This window comes from Hipposideros armiger, unplaced genomic scaffold, assembly GCF_001890085.2.
Source record: "Hipposideros armiger isolate ML-2016 unplaced genomic scaffold, ASM189008v1 scaffold_91, whole genome shotgun sequence".
Lineage (NCBI taxonomy): Eukaryota > Metazoa > Chordata > Mammalia > Chiroptera > Hipposideridae > Hipposideros > Hipposideros armiger.
Genome location: NW_017731441.1, coordinates 2,788,964 through 2,804,127, shown reverse-complemented (window position 1 = coordinate 2,804,127; position 15,164 = coordinate 2,788,964). Strand labels below are relative to the sequence as shown.

Sequence of the window (15,164 nt, the reverse complement as noted above, 5' to 3'; positions counted from 1 at the left end):
GGGCTATTCCCAGGCCCTCTCTCCCCCCACCTCCCTTCGACCCCCAACCCTATCCTCCCTCACCTTCCCTTCCCCTGCCCTCCCCTGCCCTCCCCGCCTTCGCGGGTCCCAGCCCCTGGAGCCGGGAAGAGGAGAGGACCCAGGGGCGGAAGCCGGAGGCCAGCGGGTGGGGGCGACTCCCTGTTGCCTCTGCCTCCCGGGCGGACTCTGAGCTCCCTACCCTGGGGGCCGGAGTGGCTGGGACTGTGCCCCCCGCATGGGGGACCGGGGCTCGGGGACTGACTGCCCTGAGGAAGCCTTCCTCGGCCGGCGTGGCAGAACTCTCTCACACTCAGCCCCGAAACTTCAGTCTCTCCCTGAAGGCCGGACGGAGGGCTCAAGATCGCAGGGGTACCGTGGGACGTGGGGGCGGGGATTCGGGGTTCTAGCTGGGCTGGCGACCCGCGAACCAGGGTCTGCGTCGCACCCCAGTGCGAGTCAAGCCCCTACGAGCGGCCCCTCCTACTTTACAGGTGAGGCGGGGCGGAGGTGTGCCTCAGGTGGCTACCCAGGGTCGCGCAAGCTTTTCTGCGCTGGGGCGAAGCACAAGGTCTCCCTCCTGGGATCCGTGCTGCTTTCCGGGGGATTCCCTGGCCCCGGCCTCCTGCCCTTAGTCCCCAGAGCTGTAACAGTCACAGACACTTGTAATCCAGCGCGGGTGAGGGGTTGAAATCAGCCTTAGAAGCCTGTTGTGCCAGCCGGCAGCCCTCTCCTGGTCCTGCCGGTCCAGCTCCCGCCTCCGCCCCTGGCTCCGCCTAGGCGGGCCTCCAAGAGGCAAGCCCGGCCCGGGGTAAAGAGCTCCAGGCTCGCCTGGCCTCCAGGTCCCAGGGGCACGCACTTGGTGCTGCTAGCTCTGAACCAGACAGGAGAACTGCTGCATCGCGCAGACACCAGGATTTCAACTCCTGGGAATGTTTCTGTTTCCCCAACAGTGAAACAAATGATCTCTTCTCCAACTACACAGGCTTGAATTAATTGATATACTTTGTTTCCAACTTCCCTTCTCTCTGTCACAGGTCATCACTTATGAAACCAGAGAGGCGTGACAACACCTTTAGCCGCCAGCCTGTCAGGAGCAAGGCCCCTGACCCTGGCAGGAATGCAATTGAGTGTGAATGTTCCCCTGACTGGCTGTGGAAGAGAAGTGGTATCGGACACTTATTGGATTAGACACTGATGGCTAGAAATGAATACCAGTAAATGGTAATAGTGACCGAACTAATTGGATTTGAACTACTTTTCCTCAGTAAAATGCTCCAGTTTGGAGTCAGTTAACGCATTTATTTTCCACTTTCTATGCAAATCAACTATCTGCCTTATCTGTCCTGTTCTGTGCCCCAAAGGCCCATGGCCATCATCATTGGATCTTTAACAAAAGAGGTGCCAGCTGCAGGCTGGAAGAGAGGCTGGGGTATTCTCTCCTCCCCATTTGGCCATGCCCTGACTGAGCCTGGCAGTGTCTGTGTCCCTCTATGATGACAATTCCTGTAGGGCTTCCTTATTCATTGTGTCAACTCATGTCAGCCTCCAGGAAGTATAGTTCTCTCCCCCATGCCTCTTAAGGCCTGGGAGTGGTGGTGTCTGCCTCCCACTATTGCTGGTCCTTGGGTAACAGCATCTTTTGATAGGTGGTCAAACCATGACTACACTGTAGCAAATGGTCCTTTCATCATACTCTCTCCCAAATCTCCTCCCAAGAATGTCTTCTGCTTCCTACAAGGACCCTGAGTGCTACAGCCAGATTTTTACCAGCCTCTACCTTGCAAACGGTGACATTTGGATGGGGATGGGAGGACAAAAGCAGATCACACAAGGCCATTGGATAAAGGCTGCATGACTTTCAGGATTGTCTGTTTCGTTCAATGGTAAATGTTAATTTCATATTGTATTATAGTAGACACCGTGGTTACCAGTGTAGCAACCATGCCCTTTTTTTCCTTGCTGGTAAGAAACCTACCTTGGTCTAGGTATCCACCCTCTACATGGCTGGGATAAACTGGTTCATGTAAGCTAATCTTGGTAACTCTTATTTTTCTTCCTGTAATTGGTTTAAAACAAGTGTAAGTCAATGAATCCTGCTACTGGAAAAAGTTTCCTCATTCTTAAAAAGGCACATAAAGAGGAAATGTTCCTTGTTTCCTACTGGATATTGTACATGTGGAATGATGTCTGGGACTTTACAGCCTTCTTGCATCCATGACTGGAGGTAACCTGAAGAGCATCCTTACTCTGGGTACAGAAACATGGAATGATGGGGAGAGCATGGGTCCTTAATGACACCATTGGGCCATTAATCAATCCTGTTGCTGCCCTAACATTGAATTTCAGATCATGAGAGATAATAAATATCCTTATTGAGTTGGATTTTTGTTACTAATGGCTGACAGCACCTTAACTTTAAACCTGTGGAAACAAACCAGTTAAGACTCTTTATTAAAGTAACAGACAATTCTAACTCACCCTGTGAAACAGTTATTTATTTCTGCATAACAAACCACCACAAACTGAGGAGCTTAAACAGTATGAGTGAGTTAGTATTTGTCAGAACTCTTGGTGGAATGGTTCTTCTGCTCCACCTGGTGTTGGCTGGCATTGTTCATGCATCTGCATTGGTGGGATGGGGGGGGGGTGCTCAGCTGGGCCTGGAAGTTTCAGATGGGTTCAGTCTCATGTCTAATGTCTCGGCTAGGTGGATGGGAAGCTGGGACCAGGTTGGCCTCTGTCTTTCTCCATATGATTGCTCATCATTTAGTGGTCTAGTCTGAGCTGCTTTTACAGACAGCTGGACCCCAAGAGGGTGAATGTGGATATGGTACAACCCCTAAAAGCCTGGGATCAGAACAATACTTCTGACACATTTTATTGGGAAAAGTACGTTCCAATGCCAACCCAGATTCAAGGGGACATGGCAGAATAGATTTTACTTCTTGATAGGAGGAGGGCCTTGTACATAAAGGGATGAGAGAACTGTGAGTAATAGCCTTTGGAAATAATCTACCTTAGACAGACTTAAACAATAATGGAATGTGTTGGTGCAGTATTGGAATACGTTGGCAATATTACAGTGAGTTCCAAGTGCAATGACTGCAGGAAACTCCAGGGTCTACATGTTTCTTCATTCACTAGAAGGGGAAAGAGAATCTTCACTGTGATTGGATTAGCTAAGACCTGGCCCATTCCTGGCCAATCAGTCATTAGGCTGGTAGGATGCTATCAGGTGATTGGCTTAGGCCTGGGTTAAGGGCAAAGGCCTGACTAATCCATGTCTAAGGAGAATGGAATGATCTTAATCAGCTTTGGGTTATCAGGACCTACCCCTGACCCAGTAACAGTATGCCTGCTTCACCATGGTAAATTGATGTGATGAATGAGGTGGGAGCAATAGGTAGGATGCAGACCCCACAGCTTAAATCAGCTGGATGCGCAGGGTGTACCCCACTCACACCTCATGAACACTCCTGCTCCCCACTCCTCCCCTTCAACTTGGAGGGGTCTAGGATGGAAACCAGGAGCCTTGGATTCATTGACTTCTAAGTGAAAAGGTCTTTTTGGAAATAAGGGAAGGCCAAAAAGTGAGGCCTTTTTATAAAGACAGTTCAAAACAATTATTGTTACTGGGCCCTTAAATGACAAACCTGAAGCTTAAAACTGATTACTGAAAACAGAGAACAGGAAGGTATGAGTTATTAACATATTTCATTTGCAGGTGGGAGAAAGAGCAAATACCATACATTGGGGGTCTTTGTCTCCTCAGGTAAGCAGTCTTTCTCCGTTAAGCTGCTGAAACATTCTGTACACCTCTCTTGGGTCACTTATTCCTACAGGTCCAGAATTATTTCAGTGCCATCTTCCCATGGACTGGTTCTATAATTCTTCAATGGCAGAAACTCCTACAGGCTACCCTCTCACCTCCCTCATCCCTTTTGTCTGGAATCTTTCCCCTTACCCCTTGTTTGTCTCACAAAATCCTACTCATCTTTTGTAGTCACACTTGAATGTCATCTTTCCCCTACATCTTCCTCAGTTCCCTCCTAGTTATAAATAGTTACTTCCTCCCTTAGCACGCTTAATGGCACCGCTGAGTGTCACTTAATTATTTGTCCAAAACAGTATTTCTAAACCCTGGTTGTCAATTAAAATCACCCAGGGAGATTCCCCCCCCCCAATAGCCAATCCCTGGGTCCCTTACCTCCACCCCAGATATTTTTATTCAGTTGATCTAGAATGGGATCTAGTATTGTTTAAGAGCTCCCAGATGTGGCAAGTTTGGGACCCACTAGTTGAAATGTCTATCTCCCCACTTGATTGTGAACTTGTTGAGGATGACCTCAATTATTGATTCCTTTTTACTCCCTAGGACATAGCACATAGTCCCTTGTACATAATAGGTGCTCAATAAATGGTGAAAGAATTAAATGTACCTAAACTGCTATTTCAGCCACTGAGCATTAATATGGCAGAATAAAAGGAGGGCATAAAGTTTGAGCACATGCAGAGAGGACGGTCAATCCAGAATGGGTACCTGTAACCCTGTAGGAATGCTGCAGGGAGCAAGGTCTTTGGTTCAAAATGTCACCGATGATCTACTTTACCACACTCTGTCAATTCCACTTCTCCTGGAATGTGATGATGAAATGTTTTTCCCACCACACTTGGGAGGAGCTGGTGGGGCAGTGCCATGGAGTTACTTTTGAAAGTCTAGTTTAAAAAATGGAGTAAGTTACATTTGATTATCATTCTTAATCCAAAATATGTAAATAGCATGACTGGCAGTCACAAAGAAACAGCAAGATTTAATCTTCCAGTCGATGTTGGTGTGAGCCCCACCATGACAACGGTCACCAAGTCCTGCGATTCCAGGTCATGCATAGGTTGGATTGGCAGGGGATCTCATGTTTACCATTTTAACATCCATCCTGAGAGACCATGTGTTCTTTGATTCCACATCCTTGAGATTTTTTTCCTCCTCAGTCACTCTGAACCTTTTTCTTCTTAAGGCCTCTTCCTTCAGGTGTTCAGACGCAGGTCAGGAGTCCCCAAATGATCACAGTCTCCAGGTTTTTCCCTCCACAATCAGGTGTTCATTGTACTGACACTGAGGGGGCCCATTTCTTGCCTCACAATGGGTAATCATGCAAAGGGGTTGCTTGCCCCAAAATGACCCTAATCAGGATTAATGTTGCTTCTCAGTTACCATTTTCTCTTATTTTTCAGTGAGAATACACCAAAGGACTCCCTTTCCCACCTTATTTTTTGTTAAAGAGATCAATTCTTTTAATTCCAGTTTTCTACCAGGGAAAAAAACTAAGTTCTGAGATGCTTAAAATTACCAAGAAAGCCATGAAAGCAATTTGTTGTTCTTATTTACTTGAACAGAAGCTTTAACATATTGCTTCTCCCAACAAAGTAAATAAAATCATTGGGTATCTGAAATAGGAGTTGGCCAATAATTAGACATTTAACATTTTTCCAGGTACTTTGCACCTTTGCTCTCAAAGGCCACTTTGACATTGCATAACATCACTTTACTGCATGTTCTATTTATGGACACTTTAGAAAACGAGGAAAATGCTTTCTGTTGTTCCTTTGTTTTTGTTAACAGGAAGATAAAATGGTTTCCCTTAAAATATATTTACTTATAATTTATAAGAATATTTATCACTTTTAACTGGAAATGATCTATTTCTAATCAGAGGCAAAAATATATTAAAATTTTAATAGTTTTGAAGACATAATGCTGAGTGAAATAAGCTAGACACAAAAGGACAAGTACTGTATGATTCCACTGATTGAGGCCCCTAGAAGGGTCACATTCATGGAGACAGGAAGAATAGCAGTGGGGGTGGACTGTTAGTGTTTAGTGGATGCAGTTTTAGTTGGAAAGATAAAAAGGGTTCTGAAGAACTCTCCCACTCAGTGAAAGGTGCTGAAAAGTCAGGTTGGGGTTGAGAAGCACCCAGGGGGAAGATGCTTGGATTCTGGCCCATGGAGGGAGAGGTTCACCCAGCACTGCATCCCCTTAGGCCCAGCTTCCTTACACACCAAACAGTGATGTTGGGGCTGGGCCAGTACTTTGAAAAGTAGAAGACACAGAAATATGACCATGGTTAGTTCCCCAATTTAGGGGAGACCATTAAGAGTGCACCATCAGCATTGCGGAGCAGAGAGAACATCGCTAATTGTCATTATTTGTGTAATTTGACACATACTGAATGCTCGGCAAGTATCTAGTTAACTTTCCTCTCTACTTGGTCCCCTCTAGTGGATGGGGTGCCGGGGGTGGGGTGGGTGGGGGGAAGGGATGCAATAAAACCTGTTTTATTTTCTTGCTGCATCCAGTGGGAGGAGCTCTACATAACCCACACTTCCCCTCTGAAGTTGCACAGAGCTTTCATGTTGCAGTGATAACACAGAGCCCAGCCCTGCCTCACAGACTTAATGCATGCCCTTTTTACTGCCACTGTCCCACCAGGTCACTCCTGTGACCTTTACATCATCACTAGACCTGGCCAACTAGGTGTGACCTTGTCACAGTATCCACCACCATGGACCTTGCTTTGGACCTGCATGGGAGAAGCCCAGGCATGTGCATCTTTAAAAGGCTGACCCCCTGGTTAAGGGCCACTGCGCAGAACAAAACCAGCACACTGCTGCCCAGCACACCCCAACAAGGTCCCAGAATGCATTGATGTCTGGAAAGCATCCTCAAACCTTGGTTCAGCTCTCAAACAGATTCTGAGGCTGCTGCATTAGACTAGAGTCTTCTGTGGGGACGGTATTTGGATTAATCAGAAACAACATTTCAATGGGAAATGGAAGAAGAAAGACATGAATGGTTGGTTTTCTTCTATGTAATTCTGTAGAGGTACATCAAAAGTTTATTTTCTGAATTACAATAAATATTTTGTTTATATAAAAAATGTATTTTAACTTTAACAAAGACAAGCATTTGCATGGCTTTAAAATCAAATAGAATTAGTTTGCTTATAATAATAACCAGACATCCTCCCTTCAACTCCAAATCCTTTTTTGCAGAGGCAACCACAACTCTTTGCTTTTTTTCCCCCTTTATTGCTCCCATATTTCTAAATAATGTGCTTATAATGTAATTTTTTAAATTTTAGAAGGTATCGATTGATTTTCTACTACGGAAGATGAAGTATTTACTCTCCTATACTCCTATGCACACGTTCCCCCGACTATGTTCCCATAGAGTTTTACTACAAGTTTTCATTATCTGTGTATTAATAATATCATATTATTATGATTGGGTAAATATCATGCACACACTACATGCTACTGCTGCATTGTGTTATGTACTTTGGCTGCATCTCCTTTCTTATACAACTTTTTTTCCCTTGAAGGTCACCAGTGCTTCCCTTTTTCATTTTCTTAGTTTTCTATATGCTTATCACTAATGCACAATCAACGTTGACCAAGCTGTAAAACTCCTCTCAATGTGACTAATCATGTCAATATTTGCAAGTTCCTTCTTTTCCCCTGGAGACACCTCCTGGTTACCCTTTGATATCCTGCCTCAACCTGGAACAGTGACTTTCTAAGCTTGTTGCCTGTGCTTGTCTTCACGCTTCACTTCATCAAGGTCTTTGGAATTCCCTCCATCTCTCTCTTGATCTCTTCTTTTCTGGATCCCATGATATTTATTATTATTATTATTTTATTTTGGTGAAATATAGTCTTCCTTGGAAAGGGTGCATGGAAAATAAATGTTAAAAAAATTTTTTTCCTGACATTATACTTCATAGATAATTTGGCTGGCCATATAATCATAGGTAGGAAGTACTTGTCTTAAAAATATTGAAAGTGGAAGATGGTGGTGGCATAGTTTCTAATCTTTCCAAATCCCAACATTAAAACAGAGCAACTAGATAGCCAAACTAAAAACCTATGAACCCTATTTACAAAACATTTAGGTGGCAAGAAATCCCCATGAATCCCTAAATACAAGCGGGTGTGTGAGTAGGTGTTACTAAGGGAAGTTTTCATGTCCACCATAGGTACTATAATTTTGCAAATTAGTTACCAAATAAACAAAAAAATCAAGAAAACTGCATGTGGAAATTTCTTAAAAATGATTTTTTACTTGGAGAATCTCATTTTAACTAAAAGAACTCATTGTTACAAATATTAATAGCAAGTAGATTTCGTTTGAACCAGTAAGTTTCACTGTAAATTATTTTCTAATAATTGTCTCCTTTTAAAAAATCTAAGCTATAAATGGAGGGAGGCTTACCAATGTTGGGTAGAAATGATCAGTTTTGGAGCTAACATAGCAGGAAGTAGGAAGAATGTAGTACTTCCGTTGGTGTGACGTCTCTTATGAAGAATGAATGCCCGGGCGACTGAGGGGGATGTAGAGCTAGAATTGGAGACTGAGACCAGCGGTCCGGAGCGGCCTCCCGAGAAGCCACGGGAGCATGACAGTGGTGCGGCGGACTTGGAGAGGGTCACCGACTATGCGGAGGAGAAGGAGATCCAAAGTTCCAATCTGGAGACGGCCATGTCCGTGATTGGAGACAGATGTTCCCGGGAGCAGAAAGCCAAACAGGAACGGGAGAAGGAACTGGCAAAAGTCACCATCAAGAAGGAAGATCTGGAGCTGATAATGACAGAGATGGAGATCTCAAGAGCAGCTGCAGAGCGGAGCTTGAGGGAACACACGGGCAACGTGGTAGAGGCTCCTATTGCCCTAACCAACTGATTTGTGCATTCTCAGATCTACCCACTGGATTAACTTATTCCAATAAAGATGTCTTTTTTGTTGTTGAAAAAAAAAATGAATGAATACCCGAAGAGTTTATGTACCAAGAGAGGCTATATCGGTGGGTGTTTTTCCATCTACTTTTGGGATCCTTAATAAAAACAGCATAGTACAGACATCTTCAGCACAAAGCCAAGAATCCTGAGCAAACCCTGTTGCAGTCTGGGAACTTGACATGACTTCAGGGAAGATAAAAATAAATTCTTTTTGCCCCCTGAGAGGTAAAATTAGAAACTTAATTAAAATTTCAAATTCAGTCACAAATTCCATGTACCCAATCTGAAATGTTATAAATAATAATAACTTAGTACATGCATTAATTTCCATCTTCGACGCCCTTTTTAAACACCAATTTTTTCCAACTGTTTGGAGGGAACAGTTGCTAAGTGGCAAAGGTAAAGTCGCAGGAAATGAATGTGTAGGTTGTTATAATTATGGTAAGAACATTACATTATCTGATGGGTAACATGTGAGTCTCTATGGGAACTTTACTGGAGATCATATCTTTTACTATTGTAAGTGCCATAGGGAATTTTGGATCTGTTCTCAAGTCTGTGGGGGTGTTAACAAGCTTCTTTGTCACTAGTTTGGGCTCTGATTTTTCATTGTTCAGAATTCATGTAAATTAAGCATGAAAAAAATAAATAAATTTAACTTATTGTTTTTATTCTTGAAGATCTGGAAACTATGTGAGGATAGAAAAGGCAGATGAAGTCGTGTAAACCATTGTTCTGCAATGAAGAGAGCTCAGAACCTCTTAGTTCTTGAACCCTGCAGTGACCAAATGTCCCTCTTTCCCACTTGTGTTTTCTCTCTACTCTATTCACCCGCCTCCTTTTCCCCCACTCTCTCTTCCCATATCCGCCTTCCCAATCCACTTGTTGAATGGCTATGCCCAAGGCACATGGGTAAGCTGGGGAGGGCTAGGTAAATGGACCTCGTGACAATGTCATTAGATGAGTGGGGGACAGGTAGGAAAGAAGAGGTACCCTTTGTTCATCTTGATATCTGCTGTATAAGAATCAATAATATTATACCAAGACTTCTTAGTGACAGATAAAGAAATTCTAACAGCATTATGACTTTCTGGTCCAACTGAGTATTAAGTGGCTGCTTAGGGCCTATTTTGAAACTCTATTATTTGTTATAATATAATCATGGAATAATTTTACTTTTGTGAATTTTACTGTAAAGAGTTTGATCCTATTACTCAATTTATAGCCACTATATTAACAATTAAATATTAGTTAGATCTGATTGCTTTTTATGGAATGAAACCTGAACTTCTTAGTCTCTCATAACCTGGCTGATCCCTATCTGTTTAGCTAGATTTTCTTCCTTTCAACTGCATTGTTCTTTCCTCCCTCTGGAACATTCCTCTTCCTCCTGTGTGTGGACAAACCTCATCTGATATTTAAGATGAGTGGTGGATTTCAGGTTCCTTTAAGATGAGTGGTGGAGGGCTGGCCAAGTGGTGCATTGGTTAAGAGCTGGCTTGGGATGCACGCTCTGAGCAGCAGGGCGCCAGTTCAGATCCCACATGAGGGCTAGTGACGCTGAGCCCGCTACAGCTAAGATGGTGAACAACAGCTCTACCTGAAGCTGGGCTGCCCTGAGTCACCAGCAATGGTGTAGACTGCAGCGGGGCTGGCCGGCAGCTGGCGTGCGCTTTCGTGAGCCGCCGTGAGCGGCTGTCCAATGGCCGGCGAGCGACTGCCTCACCCGGGAAGAGGGCAATGATAGTACCAACATGGGCCAGTGAAGCGACGTCCTCCACAACTAGACTGAAGAATAAAAGGACAGCAACTTGTCTGTTCCCCTTCCCCCAATTCCCCAATGCTGTTCCCCTCCCCCAATCCCCCAATAAAATCTTAAAAAAAAGAAAAAAAGATGAGTGGTGGATTTCAGGCTCATGAGACCCTGAGCAGAGGATTCTGATAAACATACTCAGTCTTCTGATAATAAACTTGTGCTGTTTTTAGCACCTAAGTTGTGATAATATGTTATGCAGCAATAGAAAGTTAATACAGGTATCCCATGACACTTAGTATGGTGTTTTCTAATAGAACTTTCCTTGCTAAATTATAATTGTTTGATAATATGCCTCTCTCTTACACTGCTTTTGTGAATTCCTCAGTGAAGGTCATAACCATCATTTTTCTAGTTGTCGGTGCTTTATTCTCACTTGCTCATATTTCGGGGGTTGTGGAAAGACCTTGTCATTTTTGCACCTGGACGATAATTAGCAGAGCACATTTGACGCATGAAGAAGGACTTGCTTGGACAGGTCTCTTGGTGTCTTCCACACCCTCCCTGCTTATTCTGACTAGCAGCTCCCCCTGCCTGCCAAGACTCAGCTCAGATTCCTCCTTAGTGAGCCCCGCTATAGGGCATGTTGACCAGTTTGGGGTTATGTGGCATTTGCAATAAGCATCCTGCCTGCTTCCTACTAGCCCTAGTCTCCCTCTTGGCACATCCCATCATGTGTGGTCTTGGATGGAGGATAACTCCCAGCAGTCCTTTGGGTAGGAGGTTGTTTTCTACTTTATTTCCTCTACAGTGCCTGGTGTGGGTGGAGGCAACTTAGAGTGGATGGAGCCTAATGGGATCTCTGACCACAGGAGATCGGTGAGAGGGGCTTTCCCACTCTGCTCCCTTGTACAGCCAGTGGGTATATTGCTCTTGATTTCTATCCTTGAGAGAAGGACCCAAAGGCAAAGGGGGTGTTTGCAAATGGGGTTCCTCACTGCAGAAACACCCAGCCCAAGCCTACCTGTGATATGACCACCCTGCTCCCAGAGTGCATGGTAATTTTCGGAGCCCATTTTCTAAGCCTGGCTTCGTGACCTCATCCAATTCTGTGAGCCATGTATATATCCAATGAATTCCCTTGGTCTCATTAGATAATATGATTCCTACCAAGAGCCCTGGTGAAATCACCTTCCCCAGTTCTACTGGCCATCACTAAGCATTTCTCCATGAAACATCTATAGCTGTCACAGTGTCAGTAACTCTGGAGGCAGACTATGGGGTTCAAATTCTGCCACTTACTAACTTTGAGACCTTGGAAGGTTGCACATGCTCTCTGGGCCTTGTCTGTACAATGGGGGATAATGACAATCCCTACTTTATGAATTATTGAGAGATTTATGAATTAATGTATCTGAAACTCTTGAAACTGTGCCATTATGTATTTTGCTATTATTTCATCCTGTTCTGTTTGACTTTGGACAATGTTATTTTATATATTATTTTATTTTCAAAACTAAATTGTAGGGTCCCTCAGGTAGGAGGCTATTATTTATTTCCATTCCTTTCAAGGCACCAAGTATGGAAGGAGTATATGGTATGGCATGGTGTCATGGGACACGTGACCACAGGTACTGCCCCAAATGGAAGACTGCACCTGCCCCTGGACCAAAAAGCCTTACCAGCGGTGGTCTCTAGACAATACTGTGACAGGTACTCTGTGTATTCGGTACTTTTTTGGGGGGGAAGGCTCTGGATTCTGATGATTCTAACCTGCATTTTTATTGCATCCCTGCAGAGAACTGATTGAAGCCCAGTTACCTTTACCCCACTTCCTACCTGACTAAGTGGCCCTTGCCCACCCCACTAGCCCTCTCCACCTGCAAGTCATTTCTAAGAACCTCAGGGAAATATTGGGTTGTTGGAAAAGTCATGACACATTTTTGCAATGAAAAACATAGACAAATACATCATGACATTTCCAACAACCCAATAGTTTCTGCTCCTTCTCACACCACACAGGGGCTTGGATCCAGACTTATAGCTTTCCTATTTGACCTTGAAAAAATAGAACTGTTAATCTGTTAGGACTACATTGAGGGGTAATATTTGCCAATTAATATAGTTTCAGAGATATACAAAATATTTAACAACACAATGGCATCAGCATGGATGTCAGCTGTGATCACATTAGATGGACCAGGGTGTACGGACAGTATCAGCTCTGAATACAGCACTTGCAGCCAGAATAGAACAAGGAAATGAAACGATTGTTAAATGACTAAATTTGGTTGTAATGTAGTAAATTAATACAATGGTGAAATAGGTACTTTGAAAAACATAAGATTGGCTGACATGGCCAAAGAATGAGATGGCAAGGGAAGGGAAGGGAAGGGAAGGGAAGGGAATGGACTCTGGAACTTGATGGGAAAATGAAAATGATGTTGAGGGATCATAATGGTGAATCAAAGCAGAGAACATGTCGTAGCCATGGTAAATATGGACTAGATCTTTCTATGAGAAGGTGTGAGAGAAATCAATTTATGATAAATCAGGTAGAGGGCATAAAGTTACATTTTGGTGATTTGGGACCCTTTGTGACCAGCCAGGCATTCAAATTAAGACCATGGATCAGCTCTTTACGCTGTGACTTGAGGAAATGTGGTCCCTCTGAACTTTCTGTGTGGTCTGAAGAGTGGGGAGCAGAAGATGCCTTAGAGAAGGAAGAAGAATTAAACTGCAGGCAGGTGGAAAGGCCAGGACTGTAAACTCTGTCATGAAACAATGAGGGTCTCTGTAACAAGCAGTTTAGATAAAGAGATGGGTTAACTAGGAAGCACAGCAGAGGCAGGAGTGAAAAGAGTGGCTCAGGGCCCAGAATGGCTAGGTCCTACCACTTCTGGTAACTAAACCCTGGGGTAGTAGTAGTGCCTTCGTCAAAGGATTTTTGTTAAACTAGTTAATCCTCACAACTCTATTATTAAAGTGCTTAGAAAAGTACCTGATTGCTAATACTTGGTTAACAATGATATAAATGATTAGCTGTTATTACTTGACACTGTTTTTACAAAATGACATTTGCCTTAACAATTAAAACCACCAACCTGAGAAAAATTCCTCATGATAATTATGAAAGGCAGCATACATGACACATAGTTTCTGTGACCATGGCCAGGAGTTTTCTCTACAAAGCTTGTGCAATTCTGCCCACAATGTTTTGTCATGCTTGCTAACAACAATAACATCTACATCTTGTGTGGCTACTGCTAGGATTGGCTCACTTTTCCATTTTCATAAGAGAAGCAGTGTAGTCAATAGTCAGATGAGTCAAATTGCTGAGGTTTGAATGTTGCTAGTGGCTTTATCTTAGGGGAGTTCACTTCCTTCATTTGTAAAATAGGTCTTATCTCATTAGAACACTATCCGGTGCAGAGTAAGCACACTTGAATAATTATTCGCTCTTATTATCTTTTTTTTAAAAGATTTTATTGGGGAATTGGGGGAAGGGAACAGCACTGGGGGATCAGGGAAAGGAACAGACAAGTTGCTGTCCTTTTGTTTTTCAGTCTAGTTGTGTAGGATGTCACTTCACTGGCCCACGTTGGTATTATCATTGCCCTCTTCTTGGGTGAGGCAGTCACTCACCGGCCATTGGACAGCTGCTCACGGCGGCTCATGGCAGCTCAGGAAAGCTCATGCCCTCTGCCGGCAGCCTCGCTGCAGCCTACGCCGTCACCGGTGATTCACGGCAGCCCAACTCCAGGTTGAGCTGTTGTTCAGCATATTAGCTGTAGAGGATGCAGTGTCACTGGCCCTCATGAGGGATCTGAACTGGCGCCCTGCTGCTCAGAGCTGGTGTCCCAAGCCAGCTCTTAACCAACGCGCCACTCAGCCGGCCCTCTTATTATCTTATTACTACATCTTCAGCTACTTGACCTTCTTGGGTTTCTGTCTGCCTTGGAGAGTTAGATCTGACTGTTGTTTTCAACTTTGTTGAACTCCCAGTTGCCACATTTTGGCCTGTACCCTGTGGGTGGGCATGCTGGCTGCCCTCTTCACGCCTTTGCACAGTGACTGAACATGAAAGGTGTTCAATGTATGTCTGTGTAAGGAATGAGTCGTCATTAGCCCTTAACCTCTGCCCTGCTATGTGCTCCCTGATTCCAGGACATCAGGTTCTCCTTGACCCGAGAGCTAAGGAGAATTAACTGCGGACCCCTCTGCTGAGTCTGTTTATAGTGGTCATAATCAGGCTGGGACAGACAGAGGTACTTTCCCAACCCCCTTCTCCATCTGCTCCCTATTAAAAGCATTTTTAATTGGGCACATGTCAGTGTCTAGGGTCCTGCGTCCCTGGCAGCTAGTGACCATGTGCTAGATGTGATGTGGCAGGTTCCAGGAACCCCCTTAAGAGGTAGCTGGAGCATGACCTTTGCCTCCCTTTTTATTCCTTTATCTATCCTGCCTCCTGGACCATGAGGTTGCAGGTACCTGGGAATGGAGGAGGGGTAAACTGGAAAGAACCTGGGACTCTAAGACCTCCAGCGCTGAGCTACTTACCTCTGGACTCTGTTTATATGAGAGAGAATTATGA

At 44.2% G+C, this 15,164-nt stretch overlaps 1 long non-coding RNA gene and 1 pseudogene across 1 annotated transcript; both read left to right on the top strand.

Annotated features, from left to right (window-relative positions):
- Positions 1-73: 73 nt before the first annotated feature.
- Positions 74-2,498, top strand: LOC109383906 (uncharacterized). Its single transcript, XR_002124313.1, has 2 exons — positions 74-390; positions 1,056-2,498. It is a non-coding gene; the product is annotated as an uncharacterized LOC109383906 (long non-coding RNA).
- Positions 2,499-6,376: 3,878 nt separating this feature from the next.
- Positions 6,377-8,837, top strand: LOC109383922 (huntingtin-interacting protein K pseudogene; annotated as a pseudogene).
- Positions 8,838-15,164: the final 6,327 nt, after the last annotated feature.